This window comes from Zootermopsis nevadensis, unplaced genomic scaffold (assembly GCF_977971745.1).
Source record: "Zootermopsis nevadensis isolate Lab colony 2312 unplaced genomic scaffold, Znev_1.0 Znev_ptg000030l, whole genome shotgun sequence".
Taxonomy (NCBI): Eukaryota; Metazoa; Arthropoda; class Insecta; order Blattodea; family Termopsidae; genus Zootermopsis; species Zootermopsis nevadensis.
The window spans coordinates 21789349-21810347 of NW_028259162.1; the positions used below are offsets into that span (position 1 = coordinate 21789349).

The following is a 20999-nucleotide window of genomic DNA, read 5'->3' on the forward strand; positions in this document are numbered from 1 at the left end:
TCCTGATCATTTTTCACGAGAGCCGACCGCTGTTTCCCGTCCTCTGCCGCTTGAATCCCACTGAGTTTCTTTAAGATCCATTTTAATTTTATAATCTCGTCAGTGGTTTGGTCTCGACGTAAGCATTTCATCCGAAATTCTGTATGAATCTATTGCCTCCTCGTGTGTGCTACATGCTTTGCCCATCTCATATTCCTAATTACGTTTTGGTACAGAATACGAATTTGTTCTATTGATCCATTACGTGAAATATCGACTTTCAGAGTCGTAACAAAACCAAATCTGGTTATGGGCCACATTAGTTGGTTTTCACGGACTGTCCGTCCGCGTTATCAGGGCCACGAGGTAACTGACCAGACCGTCCTGAAAATGTACGTGCCCAAAGCCCGTGTTTGAAGCTGACTTCTGGGACCAAGGCAAGTAATTGCCCTGATGATGGAGGCAGCAAGCACCTCTGAAACGTCGGTAAACTTCTACCAGACTTCACGGTGCAACATCCTAGAAGACATTAATCTGAATAATAAGTATTTCTGGGCTTTTTTTGGAGTTATAGGGTGTTACAAGTATCCCTCAAGGTTCAATCTGTGGAAAATGCACCTAAATGAATATTCACTTTCGGCCATTGGAGGGATTTAAGAGAATTTAATATGCGCTACCCTCAACACTATATCTAACTGCCAGGAAAGTCTTGGCGGGAACAGATTATTCTGTTTCATGCATGACACTCCTTTCAGATGCGCTTTGAAAGTACTTTAGCCAGACTTAATCCATATTACGAAGTCTCTCATAGCTTGACAGAGGAACGAAGCAAATTCAGGGATATTTTCCAGAAGTGAATATTTTTGTATCCGGTAGAGAGAAGGTGGAGTCTTTGGTGTCACTGTAGAACATCGTCGTATTGTGGATAAAATATTTTTCGATTTTTGACAAGGATATCACTTGAGATTCGTCGTTAAACGTACCTACCACGTTTACCTGCAGTGTCGCCGGATGTCTTACAGGCGAGACAGTTTATCTCCGTGACTTGTTCTCTGTACCTGCCTGCATCCGCTACCCATATTGATCTTCGTATTACGTCTCGCGCTTGTACGTCGAACGTGTGCGCACACTTTAAACTACCGTGCATAGACAGTTACAGACACAAAACTTAAATTGGTGAACGTTCCTCAAGTCTCATTACGTTTCAAACTTATTTTATCGGAAAAGAATCGGGGTTCCTTCCTACAGACGAAGTTTCCACCCTCAATTTACGTGCAGAAGTGACTGTATTTATGCATATTAAATCTCAAACTAATCATTCCTTAAGAGAAAGTATTTGCTGGAAGGCGTCTGCGAGAGATTAAGGAACGAGGAGATTCATAATTGTGCTATTACGTAACCGAGTAACTCAATGTGATTGTGTGAGACACGTTGCCTAACTCAAAGGAGGAAATGAGAAATTTTGGTCAGAAAAACTTGAGTTAAGGAACTGCACAGGATAACGGGGGAATTGGATGTTACAGCGTAAGGATGTGAAGATATGAACTGCGTTGCGTTGGTCTGGTATGGCCACAGTGATGAGCTTTGTTTAGCACAGCTCTGATTTTACAGTAATAATTCGTGCGTCCAACGTCTAAACATTTGTGTGAGTTTGTCTTTGTCCAGGATTTGCTACCGACAAGAATGGTACAGAGTTATTTTAAAGCCGAGAAGGAATAACAAGGAACCTTTATTATCTAATGGATCTCCCCCTCCCCTCCCCTCTGAAATTTTCTCCTCAGTGACTGCATTTCGATTATTTCTTGCCATTTCATTATTTTTAACAACCTGCAAAGACTTGGAATAAGAAAATTGGGCAGATAACCATAACTATTCAGTGCAAGTTATGTCCAGAGTTTAAATTTAATTCCCGGAAAATAAAAATATGTTTTTTCTTAAATGGGGGATTTCGTAAAACTCGTTATTTTACTCTTGAAGCTGATATACGTAAATAATGTTTTAAAATTCAGTCCGTACCGCGAAGAAAACACAACGCCTCACCATCACAAGGATCGTTTAGCGAAATTATCGCTGGTCACTGTGAGAATCGTACGAAAAACACAAATACGTACATTCTGGGGTAAAATGCAGAGTTAGTGAGGGTTAAATCATGTTATAGCTACATATGGTCACCAGTGTTCCGGTTTTTTTTAAAATTTGTGTTTCAGATTTCCATCAGTTAAGATTTCTTCTCTTGAACGGTGGACGCTAGCCTCGGTTACTGCATCCACCACCAGACGTCTCTCTTTATCCATTGTACCCTGTGGATTATATTCACAGAATTCAACAGCGAAGTTAAATACAAACCTTTCGTTACTGTTTGTCAGCTGTAAACATTCAGTCAACTCTAGACGCCTAGATGGAACGAACGTCATGAATTGTGGTCTTATGTTAAAGAAGATATTCGAGGAAATAGTTGTGGGTTATTTTAGGGTGGTAGACCTGATTTTACCTTGATGGACTGAAGGAAGCCTGGAAACTCTTTCGAAGCCCTTGTCTGGATGATTTTCATTAGAATAGTAAAGTAACATTTACGCGTTTGTATATTTACGTTTTAAAAACGGTGCCATAATGTGGAAAATAAAAGTCTTCATGTGCTTTATGTATAGCATAACAAAGATATGCTTTTAGTGAAGATCAAGGTACAGCTGTAGATGTTTCAAAATATCCCTGCGTTAATATTAAATGTCCTCATTAGGGAATTATTGCTCGTGTCTAATAACTCATGTTCTGTAAAAATGCTGGTAGTCGAGAGAGTTGGTTAATAATGCAAGGTAGAACGCAGTTCGATAAGACCAGCAGTAAAAATGAAACAAAGGCGAAACCTAAACAGGCCATGGATTGTTATTAGAGTTCCATGAAGCAATGAGAGTTCCTTGTCCTCCAACACACGGCTTACGAATACATAATTTAACAGATCACTGGACCTAATGAAAAAAAAAAAAAAAAAAACGGAGTACAGACAAGAAGCGAGAAGCAACAAAATATTAATAAAATATTCCCAGGTTTCAAAAAACGGGGCTTTCATCTCACTCCGTACTAATTCTCCACGTGCGAGAGAGAACGGGACGGCCCGACGTGTAATTTCTCACTGGCGTCTAAATTAGAGTCGTGTGATCCTACGTCTGCTCTGTACTACGTAAAATTTATGGGATTTTTCAGTGTGCAAACTGCGCGAAATAACTCTCACAAATAAAGCAACTGAATCGGTCTTAAAGGACGATCAAATCAGATGATAATCTGAACAATTTCGTATTTAAAATTTTGTTTCTATAAGAATTTCTCTTAAATCTTCTTGTGTCTGGTCATACGCGTGTCGATTGTGGTCTTTAGGGTTATGAAGCGACGTACTCTCGCAGGAGGGATGTGTCGCCTTTATCTTCAGGGCGGACGTGCTTGTTACTGGGAAATTAAATGGTGGTGTTTCCACAAATTTTAAAACATCTGAACTGGCTTTCAGTAACAGTTCAAATATTTATTAGGTAAAACAAAAAGTTTACGAATTTAATTAAATTAATTTCGCCTGAAGCATCGTCTTTCACATAGAAGGGGAACGCGGAGGAAAACAATGTCGCTCTGTGATTAAGTTGGGGATAAATTACCCTTAAGACCACTTCATATTTCACACTCATCGCGATTTCAATTCATTCCTATCGACTTCCTGCGTTGATGTTTTAATTTTCCAGACGCCAAGGCTTCCTTATCACCTGTCACGTGTTTGCAGTAACTGAACTTTTCCACGAATGTCAACGGACCAGCTTTGAAAGCAACCAAATTCTCACTAGACGTAATATCCCAGACTGTGAGCCATGAAAGAATGAAGAGTAGATACTTTTTGATTTATTGAATCGAGATGTTCATTGGCCCGAGTCAAAATGCTATTGATTTCTTCCTCGACTGCTGTAAAGGCATCAAAGAGGTTTTTCCACATTTTCCCGCTTTATAATACCTGAGGTCTCCTTCTCTCCCACACACACAGCCAGAAAACTTTCCATTTGCTACGTACTCTCTTCTCACTGCCACTACAGAACCTCGCCCCTTTAGTCTGCGTTATTATTGTTAGGGTTTGTTTGGAAAGACCCGTCATTTCTACTCCTACTTTTATGCTCCCTGTACAAACACAACTTCACCTCTCTGTGTCTAAAGGCTGTGCCGATATTGATTTTATAAATGGTGATGTCTCGCAAACCTTCATTAGGCCTTTCTCGCTTTATTTTCAAAAATACAACCACCAAGATCTAACCAGAATTGTGCGAACTAATTAGACGTTGTACAGGCTGTTCACGAGAAATGTATAATATTTTTATGCAACATTTCTCATGAACTAAAATACGTATGAATGAAAATTAACGTATCAGAGTTGGTCATGTCATCAAATTGTCGTGACCTACATTTTACAGCCGTTCAGTGAGGGCATCGGCAGATGTCATGCACGTACTCGGTTTTAGTCCACACGTTAAGAAAATCTAGGGTAACTGTACCAACTGCATCGCTTGTCGTCAAAGCAAGGTCCGGCAAAGTTACCGGCGCGTACACAGCATCCTTGATGAAGAGAGAAGAACGTCAGGGGGTATGAGGTCAGGTGAACGAGGTGGCCAAATGATAGGCATTCCCCTGCTAGTCCATTTCTCCTCTTCTTTCTTTGAGTTGTAACCTCGACGAAACGAGCGAAGGCGACAGCCGAAATATTAGCTTCGAAGTCAGCTGACTGGCCTCAACATGGGGATTCCCCAACAAAACATTTAATCGTAAGAAGCTTAGTAGAAATGTCAATGATCTGAAGACGAGTCATGGCCAATGTCAACTGCGATTCTGTAAGAACTTCGTAAGCAGCATATAAACATTAAAATAATTAGTAATACTATTTAATGAAGCGAAAATAATGATTTTAAAATATGAATCAACGCTTCTGCATTATCTACTCATATATGGATGTAACTCAAATTTTACAAAAAGTACTTTATACGATTTGAAACTAAACTGGGGGGGGGGGAGGATGTTAAATATGCTGAAGTTGAATTTTTTATTATTACGAGAAAATATGAGGACCACCGTAGTTCGCAGGTGCATGAAAGTTTGTGAGATTTCAGGCTGTCATGGCGGCGAGTATAAAGATGGTTGTTTTCTGGGTTGTCGCCCTGATGATGGAGGCAGCAATCACGTCTAAAAGTCTGTAAACTTGTACCAGACTACACGGCGCAAAAACCCAAAAGTCAAGCCATGTTCGTGTAATTCTGTTTGCCTTCGAATATCTGAGGAGTCGGAAATTTGAGTCCGATGCCAGTCCCCGTCTCTGGAACTAAATGATTCCAAGAGTCACAAGGCATGTCTGTAGCGAGTAGCGGACATCTTGATGGACCACATTCGTTGTTTTACTAAACATCCCCAAACGAGTGTTTAGATAGTGGAACTACGCTTCTTTTGGTGTCCTCCACAATCATCTTCGGTTCCCAATTCCTCAAGTTGATACAGCGTAATTAAATAAACGATGCTTCGAACAACTGCTTTGTGTTGGTGACGTTACAACTCTTTCAAAATGTAGAGTTTATTATACGAGGTAAACGAAAAAGTATTGTGGGGGATATTTTGTGTTATTGACTTGAGGTGTGGTCACACTGTAGACGACGTTCAGAAGTTGGCAGACTGTATGTTTGGTTCAGTTGTAGTCCGACTACGCCGTAGATGGGTACAAATGTGGGTTTGTGTTTTGTGAGGTGTATTTAGATGGACGACAGAGTGTTTTAGTGAGTGAAGGAGCGGAAATTCTGTTTGCCACGACGAAGGTGCGTGCGAGTGGGTCCAGGTGTTCAAAAGCGGCCGGACCAGTGTTGTTTACGAAGACCGGACAGGAGGCTCCAAATTTTGAAGCATGATCAGGCAAGTAGGTTCCATAAGTTGTGTTCATTTGTTCATAAGAGTATCCCAGCTTAACGATGATATCTTGATATCGACGATCGTTCGACATCGATATCCCCCCACTGGTGCATATTTGCGTCTGAGATTCTTGTATCTCTTGTCCTTTGTTTTTAATCGTATTTCTTCACTTGGCTCGCGACCGATTTTGAAAACTGTGCCTTTATTCAGAGCAAATCCTTGGTCGTGAAACAACACCGTTTGTGTCACAAGGTCCATCTACTTGTTTTGAAAAATCCGGTGGATAAAATATACTCAGCCCCGTTTGTTCGTCATGTAACCGGGAAACGTCTTCCTACGGAGGAGCTTGGCAGACGAATTGCCCAATTTTTCCACGCATAATTGTGTTGCATTAACTCTTGGCCTCCTCTGACTGGGCGCGTCTTTGTGTGGAACGCGTAGTGTCGTGTGAGTGGCTACAAATACAAGCATGGACAAAACATCGAAACATTTGACTTGGCTCAGGCGTCAGGCTAATTTTATTGAGCCGGGTTTAGTAACTTAAGTAAGTGTTGTTCCACTCTGGCGGTTAAGCGACTTCAATAATGAACTTTGTGTTCGAACTTCGGGACGCCGACTGAAAGGGACGACTTAAGAGATTCTGTCAGTAACGTGGAGCATCGCACGTACGTTAAGTAAGCCGCACGTAGGACGATTATGACGCGTTCGATTTTTTTATTGCGTCTAGACTCCGTAATTCCTTAATAGTACTTTTTATACGATTTTATAAAAACGTCGGTCTGATACAAGGAGACGCTTTGTCTCCCTTGTTCTTTAACTTTGCGCTAGAATACGCCATCAGGAAGGTCCAAGGTAGGCAGGAGGGTTTGCAATTGAATGGGACACATCAGCTATTGGCATTTGCTGAAGATGTTAATTTATTGGGGACGACATGAATACAATAAAGAGGAACGCAGAAGTTTTACTAGAGGCTAGTAGACAAGTGGGGCTGGAAGTAAATTCAGAAAAAACTAAGTACATGTTAGTATCTCGTCATCAGAAGACACGCGGGCAAAATTATCTTAGGGTGGCTAATAAATCCTTTGAAAGGGTTACAAAGTTCAAATATCTGGGAACAACAATAACAAATCAAAATGATACTTGTGAGGAAGTTAGGAGGAGATTAAATTCCGGATGAATCGCCCTGATGACGGAGGCAGTATGACCTCTGAAACGTTGGTTAACATCGACCAGACTACACAGCGCAACAACCCAGAAGACGGAAATCTTCAAACTGAAACATCTAAGTAACTGGAAGGATCTGAAGGGAATTAAAATGAGTTAAATGGAACTAAGTTGAATTAACCGGCACAAAACAGATTAGCCCAACCAAACTTACGCCGAGCGTCGCATGTCTGGCAACTCGACGCCGAGCATACGTACGTATGTATGTGTGTGTGTTCGCTTTTCGCTGGAGAACTGGCCACTTTGCACAAAACTCGCTTTATCCAGTGCTATTAATTTTCTGACAAACTCAAGCGTGGGCTGTACTGTACAAGTTGAATGTTTGAATTTGTCACCAGTGACGATTATCTTCAAAATGCATCTTGTTAAAATCTATCTTAATATGATCTGTGACCTCCTTTGTTACATTTTTCTCCTTTTCTTGTGTGCTAGTAATTGCCATACGAAGACCGCTGTTACGCTTAAGTTAAGCGACGAGACGCTTTGGTTCATAGTTCATGGCGCAAACACCTTTTCGCTAAGTAATTTAGGTCCCTTTTAAATACCACTGAGCTGTTAAGAACTGGTTTGATTTTTTTTATAACTTGCATAAAACGGAAGAACTTTGCTAAATCTGGTGAAAATATGTTCTGAGGGGATGACAGTTTCTTTTGTTTGAATACTGACCGTGTGAAATATTTTTCACGGACTGTACAACTGTCGCTAGTGAGATGTGTAGTAAGTGTTGCTTTTCTGTTTCCTGTCGTTCGGTAGAGAATTAAGCAAGACCAAGACTCTGGCGACGTCTAAACATCCCTTATTGCATGCAGAAATACGATGTATAAACATTGGATTCCATAATCTCAGAGCTACGCTTCCTTTCGCGCTGATTGTGTTCGCATGTTCTAGACCAAGTTCGGCACCAGGAAAGTGTAAACGATGAAGTCACTAGACATAAAGAACGCTTGATAAGAAGACGATGGAATGTGCATCTGTCATTGGTGGATTGCTCTATGTGTAAAAAAAATAAAAAATGCAATTTCCTACTAGGAAGATGGGATATTTGTTTTATAACTTTATAGGATATAAAATATTTACATTCTAAGTAAATATGGCAGCTACATACATAAATGGTATTCCTTCACTATATGATGTATGGCAAAACACTGGGCGTGGAATCCTGGCTTCCTTGGACACGTGTCAGAACAAATCGACGTTTTTCTCCTAAATTCTTTCAATATCATACGGCACACAAAGTCTTACCAGGGAAACTAGGTTAGAACTATTGCAAAGAAGAAGGCTTGAATGATATGCTGACACCGTTTGCCAGCCTCAGTTTGACTCCAGATCACGTAAAAAATTCGTCAAATACGTGGCGGACTCAGTCCGACATCGGACCGGAACTCGGATTTTTAAATGTCGGACTCAGTCCGACATAGGACAGCCATGGGTTAATATTCGGTAGATCAGATGTTTATTTTTTCATAATACACTTTTAGCTGTCAAATTCGTTCACATATCCAGAAATTCTTCCCTTTAACTGGAAGTGGCGACTAGTGAACACAAATTATGCTTTGGTGTTGGCTAGCCGATTTAATTCGGAACGTAATTGCAGATTGACGCAATTTGTTTCTGATCGGCTGAGACACTCTGCAACGAACCGTATGTAACCTGAAAGTGGAACCTTCAGAACACGGCCGTCTCAGCAGTAAGGGCAATTAGCTTAGGGCGCGCAACCTCGTCACATCCGGTTCCAGCCCAAGGCCTCATCAGTCGCACCAAATTAAAGAACGTGAAGCCGGTAAACACTCCAGATGTTGCGGCTTGGCGTACTAATTTGTTCTTCGTCTAGTGATCTTCGCGGCTTACACCAGAAGCGCCCTTCCTGTATCTGCAGGGCACGTTCCAGGAGATCCTTGTCTTTATTTCACGACAACACGAAACTTCCGAGTGCTGACTTCGCACTTTTCTTGTGACGAAGGACACATTTTCGTTTCAGGAGAGTTTGAATACCCTGGCGACGCAGAAACGAATATTTTATATATCAAATCTAAAACTTCTTGACGATGGTGAAGAGTCAATTGAATAAGAATTTCCTTGGATATTATCCATCGTCTAGTAAATATAAAACGTAAAACGACGTTTCGGAGATGGGACTCTATCTCCGTCTTCAGGTTCCTATCTACTGGGCCCAACTGTGTAGGAACCTGAAGACGGAGATAGAGTCCCATCTCCGAAACGTCGTTTTACGTTTTATATTTACTAGACGATGGATAATTTCCGAGAAAATTTTTATTCAATTGAATATTTTATAGTTTAGCTGTGCGTGTTCTTGGTATTACCAGATCCCAACTCGTTTCGGGAAACAGATATTTCGGCGTTGATACGTCTTCGTTAATTATTCTCTTATTTTTAACAATACATTTCAAATTCCCACAGAGCTTATTAGGGTAAATATTTTTACTTTTTATGATTATTCATCAGTGACACATGCGTCCTTCAAAGTGGACTGTTAATTAACCATGTAGCATGATTTAAATGAATCATAAATTTATATCCTATTGAATCCGTCCCCTACAACGAAGCTTCTATCATCAGGGTGAAATTTAGAAACGTCGGTCATTGTCTACCAGACAACACGGCCTGGGAAGAGTCCCTGGGGCGGGAGCCTCGGTGGTAAACATCCCCTGGTGGCGCGCTACTCTGGAATCGCTTCGCCAATTTGTGAAGGCCTGTAGTCGGACGCGGAGTTTGCGAGATAAAAGATGAGAGAGTATTTTCGCTCGTGAAATGAAATTTGTCCGCCAAGATTGGGTAAAGTAGACACTGCTCGATGCCACGGAGATGAGTAGAGGAGATTTGACTCCGGAGATCGCAGATAAAATCACGAGAAATAATCGTTCAAGTTCATAGAATGGAGCGGAGACAACAGATGACTTTCATGTACAGGAAATTCTTCGATGCCAAGTTGTTTAACGACGCTGTCATTATGAGGCTGTATAACTTCGAATGATGACATGAGTAATGAAAATACAATTGGAAGGAATCTAAAAGGCGGAGCTAAGGAAAACCACGAGAAACATAATTGCTGATAGACAGTCAGCGGGACGAGCTTTTTCTGGCTAATGCATTAGGAAAAATGTAATAGAAATATAGGAAGGAAACTGTCTTCTATCACTGATATAGTAAAGAACTATTTTAAAGACATTGGCGGAAGGATTCAGGCGAACGCCGTTTTGCTATTACGATAGAAATGGGAGTATTTTGCGCTGATCAAAGTCTGAATCAGTTAATGAGACGGTAGTCCTGTATCATGTAAGGGTGTTTTGATTGGCTGTAGAGTGCGTTGAGAATTTTAGCAAGGAGAAGGAAGAAGGCAATTAAACATACACACTGACGAAACCCGAAGAACAAAGGAATAATGAATAATAATAGGAAGGAGGTCGACGTTGCGTACAGAAGATCAGATAGCAAATTGGGGAGGAGGATTACAGACAAATAGAGTTCATTAAGAAATACGAGAAATAGAGTAGGAAGGCCAAGGCATCCCTTCGTGTCGGCTTTTATTTATCTTTGCGTTGTTTCCTCTGCGTCACGTCCCAGCGGGCTGTAATTGGAAGTCGCGATGGAGGGCCAACGCAGCAAAAGTCGAGGTGCGCGGTTTCTGTTTAACGCGGGTCACGCGTTGTGGAAAGAAGAGTCAACGGTCACCTGCTGGTACGTGCGATGGTTACGATTGATTGAAACATAACCTCATGTCAGCAGCTGGTAATTTTCACATGTGGTGTTGACACCGTGGAGCTAATTTAAAATTATAATTGACGCGAAATAACGACTTAAAACATTCTGAAACGTTGGTTAACATCGACCAGACTACACAGCGCAACAACCCAGAAGACAGAAATCTTCATACTCTGATTACGGAGGCAGTAGGACCTCTGAAACGTTGGTTAACATCGACCAGACTACACAGCGCAACAACCCAGAAGACAGAAATCTTCATCGCCCTGATGATGAAGGCAGTATGACCTCTGAAACGTTGGTTAACATCGACCAGACTACACAGCGCATCAACCCAGAAGACAGAAATCTTCATACTCTGATTACGGAGGCAGTAGGACCTCTGAAACGTTGGTTAACATCGACCAGACTACACAGCGCATCAACCCAGAAGACGGAAATCTTCATACTCTGATTACGGAGGCAGTAGGACCTCTGAAACGTTGGTTAACATCGACCAGACTACACAGCGCAACAACCCAGAAGACAGAAATCTTCTTCCACTAAGTTTCTTACGGTGGGTTTCAAGTTCATCTGGCAGCTCTGAATTTACGATCTGGAAGAGTTTGTTGCCAAGGCGTAAGTAGAGAGCATAGAACGGACGAAATACAAGCAAATTCGTTCTTCAGCACAGCGAGTATTTCTCCTTTTGAAGAATTTCAAAACCAAAGCCCATCGTTTCTTCCTTTGAAGCGCTCGCATCGCCAGTGTCCGATATATTCATCGTCTCTTTATGGTTTTGAAGATGGCGGCTTCACATTGTTGACTCATTCATGTTAACTCTTGCGTGTTCCTTCAGAGCTTTGTAAGTTGCCTTCAGCGAGTGAAAAACTGACGTCAGACAGACCAAACGCACAATGCTTTGCCTTCAGTGCAGAGAAACTTGTTCTTTGCAAAAATTGAAACCTCTCTCGCCCCTTTCTCTGTAATAGCTTGATGCAAACAAGTATTGGGGGAATCTGTTTCTCCTTCTATGGTTGTGAGGAGGGGGTGGGCGGTGAAGTTGTTGTTGTTGTTGTCTTGGAAATTTAATCTTCTTTCCGCTTGAACGACGTTACAAGTCGTAAGAGGCCAATAGCACTCCAAGCGGGAGTTTGATTAAACTTGTGTGTTCCAGTACTTGAGAGAACGGAGAACAGAAACTTCACATGTCCATGTATTGTGTTTTTGGTCGCGACTGAAATTTTCGGATCTGCTTCACGTGTGTGTGTGTGTGTCGAAAATTTCCTGTCTTTATGAATTTAAGCTCAGAAAGTTCGGTTTCTGTAAAGCGAAATGAACACAGAATGTTACCTGGTCTGATTATTTTGCATGCTCAATCAATCAATCAATCAATCAATTTTTACTGTTTTTAAGTAATTTTTGACACAATCAAAGTAGTTTCAATGGAAATTGTAAGTACATAACCTTTGCTGAGAGCTTGTTGAAGCTTCGTATTATGGTATTTAACACTCACGGTGCTATAGCCAAATATTCTGCACTGATCGATTTTTACAAATTTTGCGCTGACCAGAATAGATCTCCGAATTGAGACAGAAAACGGGCAAACGTAGATTCTAATGGCGGACACTTTCAGATATGAAGATGGCTGTCTTTTGGGTTGTACCACCGTTTCGGAGGTCCTTACTGCCTCCATCAGCAGGGCCATTACTTTGATCTGTAACGTTTGTAATAATAATTCTTGAGCGATCTACTTCACAGTTTCGTGTTGACGACGGATCGAATGCAAATTAACACAGAACAAAACGTTACAACGCGGCAGATCGAGAAGTAACACTCGTTCGATTATTCGATTATTTGCGATTATGCTGTGACTTGATTTCGTCTGGTGGTAAGAAGATGAACTTCAAGACGCCAGTTGTGATTGGTTTATAGCGGCGGAATCAATTTCAGTAGTAACTTTTCGTGAATGAATTGAAGCTTGATTAAACGAAACCTGAATCTCGATTCAAGTCCAACTCATGAATGAATTGAATGAAATTTCAAGCAACACATTTACTCTCCAAGACTCTGTTCAAGGACCCACGTGCCCCTAAAACTTAAACCCGAATTTCCGATTGGAATTTATTTTATACGGGATGTGTCAGGTTCTTGGGCTGCAAGATGGCTGGATAGCAAAGGGTTGTTTCGGCGGGGCCCTGATGATGGAGGCAGCAAGTACCTCCGAAACGTCGGTAAATGTAAGACGCAACAACCCAGACTCAGCTCCGTGCGAACCTGAAATCTCACGTAAGATGAGTTGTTTGATACAGATGCCTTGCGTAACCCACCTAATCCACTGTAATTAAGTCATTTCACGGGTTGTACGCCATTCCGTCACCCCACTGATTACCACTCTTGTTTACCGGCGACGTTCTTGTCGACGTGGACTTAGTTGCGTTTACAAATTATATTAAATTAATAAAATGTGGAGGTACAATTCAAAATTCTGCATCTGTACGAAATTACGAACTCTGGCAGAAGAGATTGTAATCCAGAAACTGTGGGCTGGTGGCGTCTGCCCTCTTGCATTGACAGCTAACCACTTCTGTGTGGTTCTGCTCTCCTCTGTGAGAAAGGGTTCACATAATGTTTCGATGTTTGTCTACCGCTCCTTCCTGTCTGTTGTGACACACACACACACGGAACTATTTGAGAAGCTGTCACGTGCAATGAAGCTTCTTGAAGTGCTCGAGTCTAACCTAACCTCACTCCACAGACAAGGAGAAACGTAAGGTGAGGCTTGGAACGGAAGGCAGTTGTTCGTCTGATGTAATCTCGCCCCTCTGACTGACTTATCGCATTTTAGAAGAAACCCAACCCAAAAGTACAATGAAATGAGAACTTGAATATTATAAAGCTAATAGTTATTGTTGTTAAAGAGCCTTCGTGGTGAGCGGACGTGCCTTGCCAGTGCTCCGGGCTGTGTTTTTATTATGTGATGTTGTTGTGAAGGAATCTGCTACTTATAACCTGCCGGAGCTGGTGGGTTATGACTCTTTCGTTGATAAACTGGAGATGTGAGGCTCAGAGGAGTTAGCACGCATAATCTCGTGGAAATCTTGGCGTGCTTGGTCCTCAAATTTTCTGACGATATGCAGTAGCTGTGCAAAGACGACGAATTTACTCCCAGTTGTGGATAGATCTAAATCCACAGGCCAAGGTTCTTCAACCGTTCCGTCGCGCAAAGTTCCTATGTCTTCCGACAACCTTACTTCGACCTGTACTGCTGTTTACAATCTACGGAGACTTCAACGCAGGTGGACACTGAGGGCTTTATAACGACAAACCGTAAAATGAAGCCCTACCTAGGTACCTACGGCTCTTGGCAACTGAGATTTTTTTATATTTTATCAAAATGTCAGGGGTCTACGAACCAAACGCAGTCACTTCATTGAGAATGTTTATACTTCAAAAATCGCCCTGATGATGGAGGTAGTAAGCCATCGGCCACTTTCTACTAGACTTCACGGCGTAACATTCCAGAAGACAGCCGTCTTCAAGACGATTGTTCATGATTTATGACTTTGACGGTTGGGAGTAATTTATTTGAAAAAAAGGGACGGGGGTGGGGAAACATTATTTTAAATCTGAGCCAGAGACGAAATCTTAGCGCCAAAGATCCTGTTGGAAGATGTGCCCAATGGCCAATCCAGCTCCAGTAGCTCCAGTAATGAATTTTATTATATTTATTTAGTGTTCTGTCTGACGACAGGTCCATATGAACAGGATCCTTCCTTCCTTTTCTCTTCTCGGACTGGGACCTGTTCATATACGTTCTTGGCAGATGATCCAGAAGTGGTTTGCCATTGCCTTCTTCTGTGTGTGAATGGAGTAATTGTTGCGATGCCACGGAGGAAAACTCCGTGTTGCCTAGACCACGGCCTTGCCCAACACAAGTTATAAATTCGGGCACCGCCGGGAATCGAACCCGAGACCCCAGGATTACAAGGCCAGCGTTCTAACCACTAGACCACCGTGGCTGTCCAGTAATGCATAAAAGATGTAAATTTTTAGCGTTTCAGATTAGAGAACTTGGGAAGAATTTTACTAAACTGGTTTGTGTGGTAGGTGTAGGTTGTTGTTGTTGTGAATAAAAATAATTAACGTTAAATGGAAAAGGCAAACTTCAGATATTAACATAATTTGTATCACGAACACGGGAAGAAAATTGTTCTGAGAAGACGACGAAGCAAATTCTTACGTTCTTAAACTCAGCAGCCTTCGTTATGGAAGATAAATTGTTGACCGCTGACGGACCAACGGAGAAGGGCTGCTGGAGCAGTTCAGCTCCGAGGGTGGAGGGGGGGTAGATCTGATGACGCGAGACGCAGCAAGAAATGTGTTGCGTTTTTAATTAATTTATGTAAACTCCACTCAGGTAATGAAATTAATTGGGATTGAAGATTTCATTGGATGACGCAGTGTAATTTAGGAGATTTATGTTGAAAGTTAATAATGTAGTGGGCTGAGGAGAGTGGATGGCTCTAGACAAATAAGGGCAAAATCTGCTTATGAATCACGGTAACAGAAGTTACGACCAAGAATTCCCCGGCAGAGAAATAATTGCCGTAGGACTGGATGCTGAAGAAACCTGTCCCCAACAGCCCTGAAGTTCCTTTTTGACATTCAGACAGTCGGTAAGAGGGCACAGAAGTACGAGCTGGACACAGGATCCAGGGCGAATCGATGTCCGGACTCGGTGACCTAACGCCATGGAGGTCGGAACATCGTGGCTACCGTCTGTGGGCATCTCTTCAAGCGAGTGAGCTGGCCCAGGGAAGGCGGGAACACTAAACTAGGCTGGATATTATTAAAAAGATTATATTAGATTAGAGGAATCTAGTGTGGATATGTATTGAATGACTGGGGGGCACACCCAGCCTCCTATCCAATGGGTACCGGGGTCCTTTCCCGGGGGTAAAGCCGGCCGGGGCGTGATGCTGACCACTCACCCCCATCTAGTGCCGAGGTCAGGAATGAGTAAGAGTTATACCGCCACTCCCCCCCCCCCCCAAACGACTTACACGGCGTGTAGCGGGACGGCTTTACTCTTATGTATTTTATGAACAATTCTAAGGCAGGAAGCAGAGTGAATTGAAGGTTGTGAGCATCGATGTAATGATAATATTAAAATGTACTTTAAGGGAATGCGGTGTGAATGTGTGTGAAGTCGATTCGACGGGATACAGCGCTGACTTCTTGTGGGCTTTCACGTTTCCTGAAAGGGAACAACACCTCGATCTGTCAGCTTCTGAATACGAACTCTGCGAAATGCAGTTAGTCGTAATTCATTTCCTTGAACACTATAAAACCGGAACGTTTCAGATGGAAGGATGCCTGAATAAATTTGGTAATGTAAGCGGCATGGAGGGCTTTACAGTCAAATTAGACAGACGGTCAGACACATCACGGGTTGGATTAAACCCTCTCTCTCCGTCCTCACGATCGATGGCTATCAAATACCATCATAAATTCCAGTTCCACCACACTTGAGGCTTCCTGCAGTCCACTGAACTGCAGCAGCGGACTGGACTGTTCACTGTAGCTGACGGAGGAAGATTGTCGGTTTGGAGACTACGGGAGGACTCCGGTATCAACAGTAAAAGACCTGAAGCTATTACAAATTTCAAGGACACGGAAATTTAGCACAGAGACTAATGAGCCTGAAACGATTAATGGAAAGGTTACTAACGTAGAACTAAGTTGATAAAAGACGAGAATGACCTGCGGATTCAGACAGCTTTTTGTAAACAGGCGAGAGAATTACTTTTGTCAGGAGTTTATGCAAATTTGGATTCCGACGCACAGACTGGAGTTACGGGCAGCTGGCGCTGAGAAGGTGACAATGCATCAATCGACACGTATCGATGAGATTTCTACAGAACTGACCCTGAGAAACAGATAATACATTTCTTTTAGGGGCCCAAAAACTTATTAATTCTCAGATTAATTTATAATTATTAATTAATTACCAAACGAGTGGACAACGGACAAATCTGTCTGCAGTAATTATTGGATCAGCTTAATTTCGTAAGTGGTTAGTCACTTCAAGGTCACCGAACGTGACCATCCTCTCGTATTATACGAAGCTAATGACGAACGCCTTACCTTGAAGGAAAAACGTAGATTACAAGTGTATGAAAACTGGGCCCTAGGAGGGGTAAAATAAGTGAAGACTCTCGCGTTCATAAGCCGTGCTGTTGAGCCGAGAGGTTGGAAGTGACCTCGCTACAAGGACCAACCAGTTCGTCCCTGCGAGGATTTGGCGTACCGACTGCGTGGCGTGGAGGTAGTTTTATTTTGGAGCACGGAGAGAAGAGAGAATGGCTACTGTACGCAACGTAAACATACGGAGCTGGAAACAACGTAATTAATATTAAAACCGCCCCCAAAACCCACCGTATGCTGGCGCTGCTGGCTGCAAAATGAGAGAAATTCCCTCGACTCTCTGCCTTAGCAGGAAACATTCAGATGCCTGCATTTGTAAGGCGTTCAACCACTTGCAGAAACGGTGATTTCGCGAGCTAACAAGTGCATGCTGGATTGTAATTTATGCCATTAAAGACACTTTTCTTCACACTGGCGCACCTCTGTTACAGAAAAATGGAATATAAAATGACACATTCGCAAATCCTTGGTACGTCTACTTGTTTCAGAAACGTAGCTTCGATGTGGTCTCATAACGACGGAGTAGAGTGTAAACTTTAGTAAAACTATAAAAGATTTTTAAGCTGCATTAACACATTCTAATTCTTTTTGGATTTCTTATAAGAGTTGCGTAACGCGTATTTAAAATGTTTCCAGTTTGTCTTGGATGATGATGTCAGTAGAAAAGTTCGGTCCTCCCAACCCCCCTTTCCAAAATGAAAGTAATTGTGAAGATTCCTGATAGTTTCTCGTGGCCTCGCTGACCCGCTCAAAAGATTGTGAAGTCATCAGATGTTCCTGTACTTGCCAATTTAGTGTGAGACGTAATTCGCACGAGTTCGTGACTTCTTCTGATTCTGAAATCGGCGATCTGTCATGGCTGATGTCTGTATTAGACACACATTTGTATTAAGCTTAATCGATTCTTAGATTGTTTAACGACGCTTTAAATAAATATGTTACAAATAAAAAGAAATAACCATGTGAGACAAACAAACCGGAACTTGGCTCTAGGGTGTCGTGGCTTACGGCAAAACCGTGATGTTCTGTTCGCTATGAAAACTAACAAAACCGAAACATACATTAATTTAAAGTAAACGGAAGTCCTCTTAACATTCGACAGCGTTAAGTCACATTTGGAAATGTGAGGCACGAAGTACCATTGAACCTAAAACATATTGAATGACAGCTCTGTTATATTTTATTCTATTTCGCACGAAAATAATCTTAGAAAATAATAATAGCTGGAATTAAGTAGCGAATTTTCGGTATCGTCTCAGTGCACATGTACTTGGCATTTATTTATTTATTTAGTGTTCTGTCTGACGACAGGTCCATATGAACAGGATCCTTCCATCCTTTTCTCGGACTGGGACCTGTTCATATACGTTCTTGGCAGATGATCCAGAAGTGGTTTGCCATTGCCTTCTTCTGTGTGTGAATGGAGTAATTGTTGGGATGCCACGGAGGAAAACTCCGTGTTGCCTAGACCACGGCCTTGCCCAACACAAGTTATAAATTCGGGCACCGCCGGGAATCGAACCCGAGACCCCAGGATTACAAGGATTGGCATAGGTGAACAGAATGATCGATAAGAAATGTCAGCACTGAATTGTTCCTGCGTATATTTAAACTCCGTTCTGAACCTAAGCTTATGTTACGGATACTCTCCTTTTCGTAAATGTTATCGTGAGCTGCCGGAGTATTATCGAATTTCCCTCGTATCAGCGCCGGGCCTGCTGATTTAACATCCTTCTGTTTGATCTTCTTGCCAAATATATTCTCCTTCTAAACCAATATTTTCATTCGTGTTACCTGTTTGTTTCCTTAGACATCCGTCACTAAAAGGATTAGAATACGCGATGGAATCTTGTCCTGTGTTCTAAATAGTTCTAAATGTGATTTCTAATGTTTTCGTTCACGAAATGAGACGCATTTCTCTCACTCTTCTCTGTCAGTTCGCTTATAATTTGATACTTCGTTTTGTATCTATTTCAACACGCATAAAGAGCCACAGTTAACAAGATAAGTTAAAATAAATAAACTTTACAAATAACGAAGATCTTTGAGACGCCACATTTCCGTCTATTATTGGATAAGCGATTTACAAACCCTAGAATCTTCGGAATATACATTTTTACAGTCAGCTAAAAACGTAAGACATAGTAATTTCCTAAATTAGTGTTACATTTGGTCATGAGGCCTACGTTTTCAAGTCTGGTAGTACGAAATGACAAAAAAATATTAACGTGTATTAATTCCGATGATAACGTTGTCATCGCGCGGACACAACCAAGGTCTCATGGTCTCCTCTGTGGTTACCTTCGATTTTCATCAGTCGACAAGCATAAGCGAGATGACCACCGGGGTGCTACGCCACAGGACTTCATGCAATGTCTTGGTACAGCATCTTCGAGAAGAGGCAGAGGAAATGGTCCATCTCCCTGCATCTGCCCTTAAGATGCAAATGATAATAGCCACACCGCGTTTCTGACGAAGTTCCGAATCATGACGATGATAATAATTTATTTGTCCGGCTGCAAAGTATATTCTGACAATCCGTTGCGTGGTCTATTGATTGGTCTTCGTCTAGGGCGACATCCCCTCGCCTGCACTGGTGAACGGTGATGCTCTGTCCGTTCTGAATGAGAGAGTCTTTGACTTTCATGATATTTGGATATTGTCATTAGCCAACAAAGTTATTCAACCATTTCTTCACAAAAGATCGTTTACTTTTTTTTTCTCCAAAAAGAATAATTCGAGACAGATGTTAGACGACTCTTTCTGTCTCATATTGATGTCTCAGTAAACTTCTATTACTTTTTGCACATATGATCATGAATTCCCAACCCGTATTATATATCGTAACATTAACTGTAAAATTTATGAGCAGCATTTTTTATCATTTCTTTTGAGCGAAAAGGTTTGTGTGATAAGACAGCAACATGACTTTGGTTTCTGTTCACATATTTTCAAATACGAATTTCGCATTTCTTTGTTGAATTGAATAACTGATTTATGAAAATAATTTTCATTTTCAACAACTGTCCCTTGGCCGTCAGGATTCATGATCAAATCTTGCTTCAGTATCATCCCCCCTCTACCGCTCTTTACTTCTCGTACATGTCTACTTTTAATCCACTTTCTGTGTGAATTACTGAATTTGTACACGTGTTTTATTACTTGTACCAAATACAATTTCACGCCTCTTCCTTCTAAAATGTAAAATCTTGGTTTTCGCATCAAACAAAGCCTTTTTTATAGTCTATAAATAATACACCAGATTGCAGATCAAAATCCGCCCTGTTTTCAGCATTAAAAATACATGAAATTCCCTCCTGAATCTTTGATTGTTCCTTCCGAAGTGAACCTTCAGATAATACATAAAGTTTCTGTGAAAGGTTATATTAATATTAGAGTAATTGAATTGATGGTTTCAGAAACCACACACATTTTTTCAGGAGAGATATGAACTGTTTTTAAATAACTTACTATTGTCGTCGAAAGTTCTTACTGCATTAACAGAAGACCGACATTTAGAAGTCGCAAGAATCTTGCCAAGTTTCGCTGAATTTTTAATCTTTTGTAAGAATATGTTCAAATTGTTACGTCGTTTCTTTCTAGTAACAGACTTATTTCTATTATTATTTTAGTTATGTCATAATTGACTGAGGAAAACTGATTATTCATGCATTTTTTTTAAAATAATTATGTTCAGTAATGCTTACCTTCTGCACAAAACGCATAATTAACGTTAGAATGTTTCAGCAAATTCGTACAGCAACTCTTTACAAACTGCGGAAAAAGATTCGAGACGAGAAGGCTAATTATATCCAATATTCAATAGGCGTAAACATTTGGATGCTTGAAATGTAGTGCAAAGAGTGGGAGAGAAGAAAAAACAATCCAATGATTATTAAATTCACTTTTCCCCTGTGCATTAAGCCAATTTCTGTGCTGTCACATTAATCTGTATCCTCGTAACTGTTAAAAAT

General features: G+C 41.3%; 1 long non-coding RNA gene across 1 annotated transcript in view; it reads left to right on the forward strand.

The window, feature by feature from the left end:
* Window positions 1-5065: 5065 nt before the first annotated feature.
* LOC147872220 (uncharacterized) overlaps window positions 5066-20999 on the forward strand; it is a 94554-nt gene continuing 78620 nt past the window's right edge. Inside the window, exon 1 of the long non-coding RNA XR_015537947.1 lies at window positions 5066-5895. This is a non-coding gene — a long non-coding RNA (uncharacterized LOC147872220). The remainder of the gene's footprint in view (window positions 5896-20999) is intronic.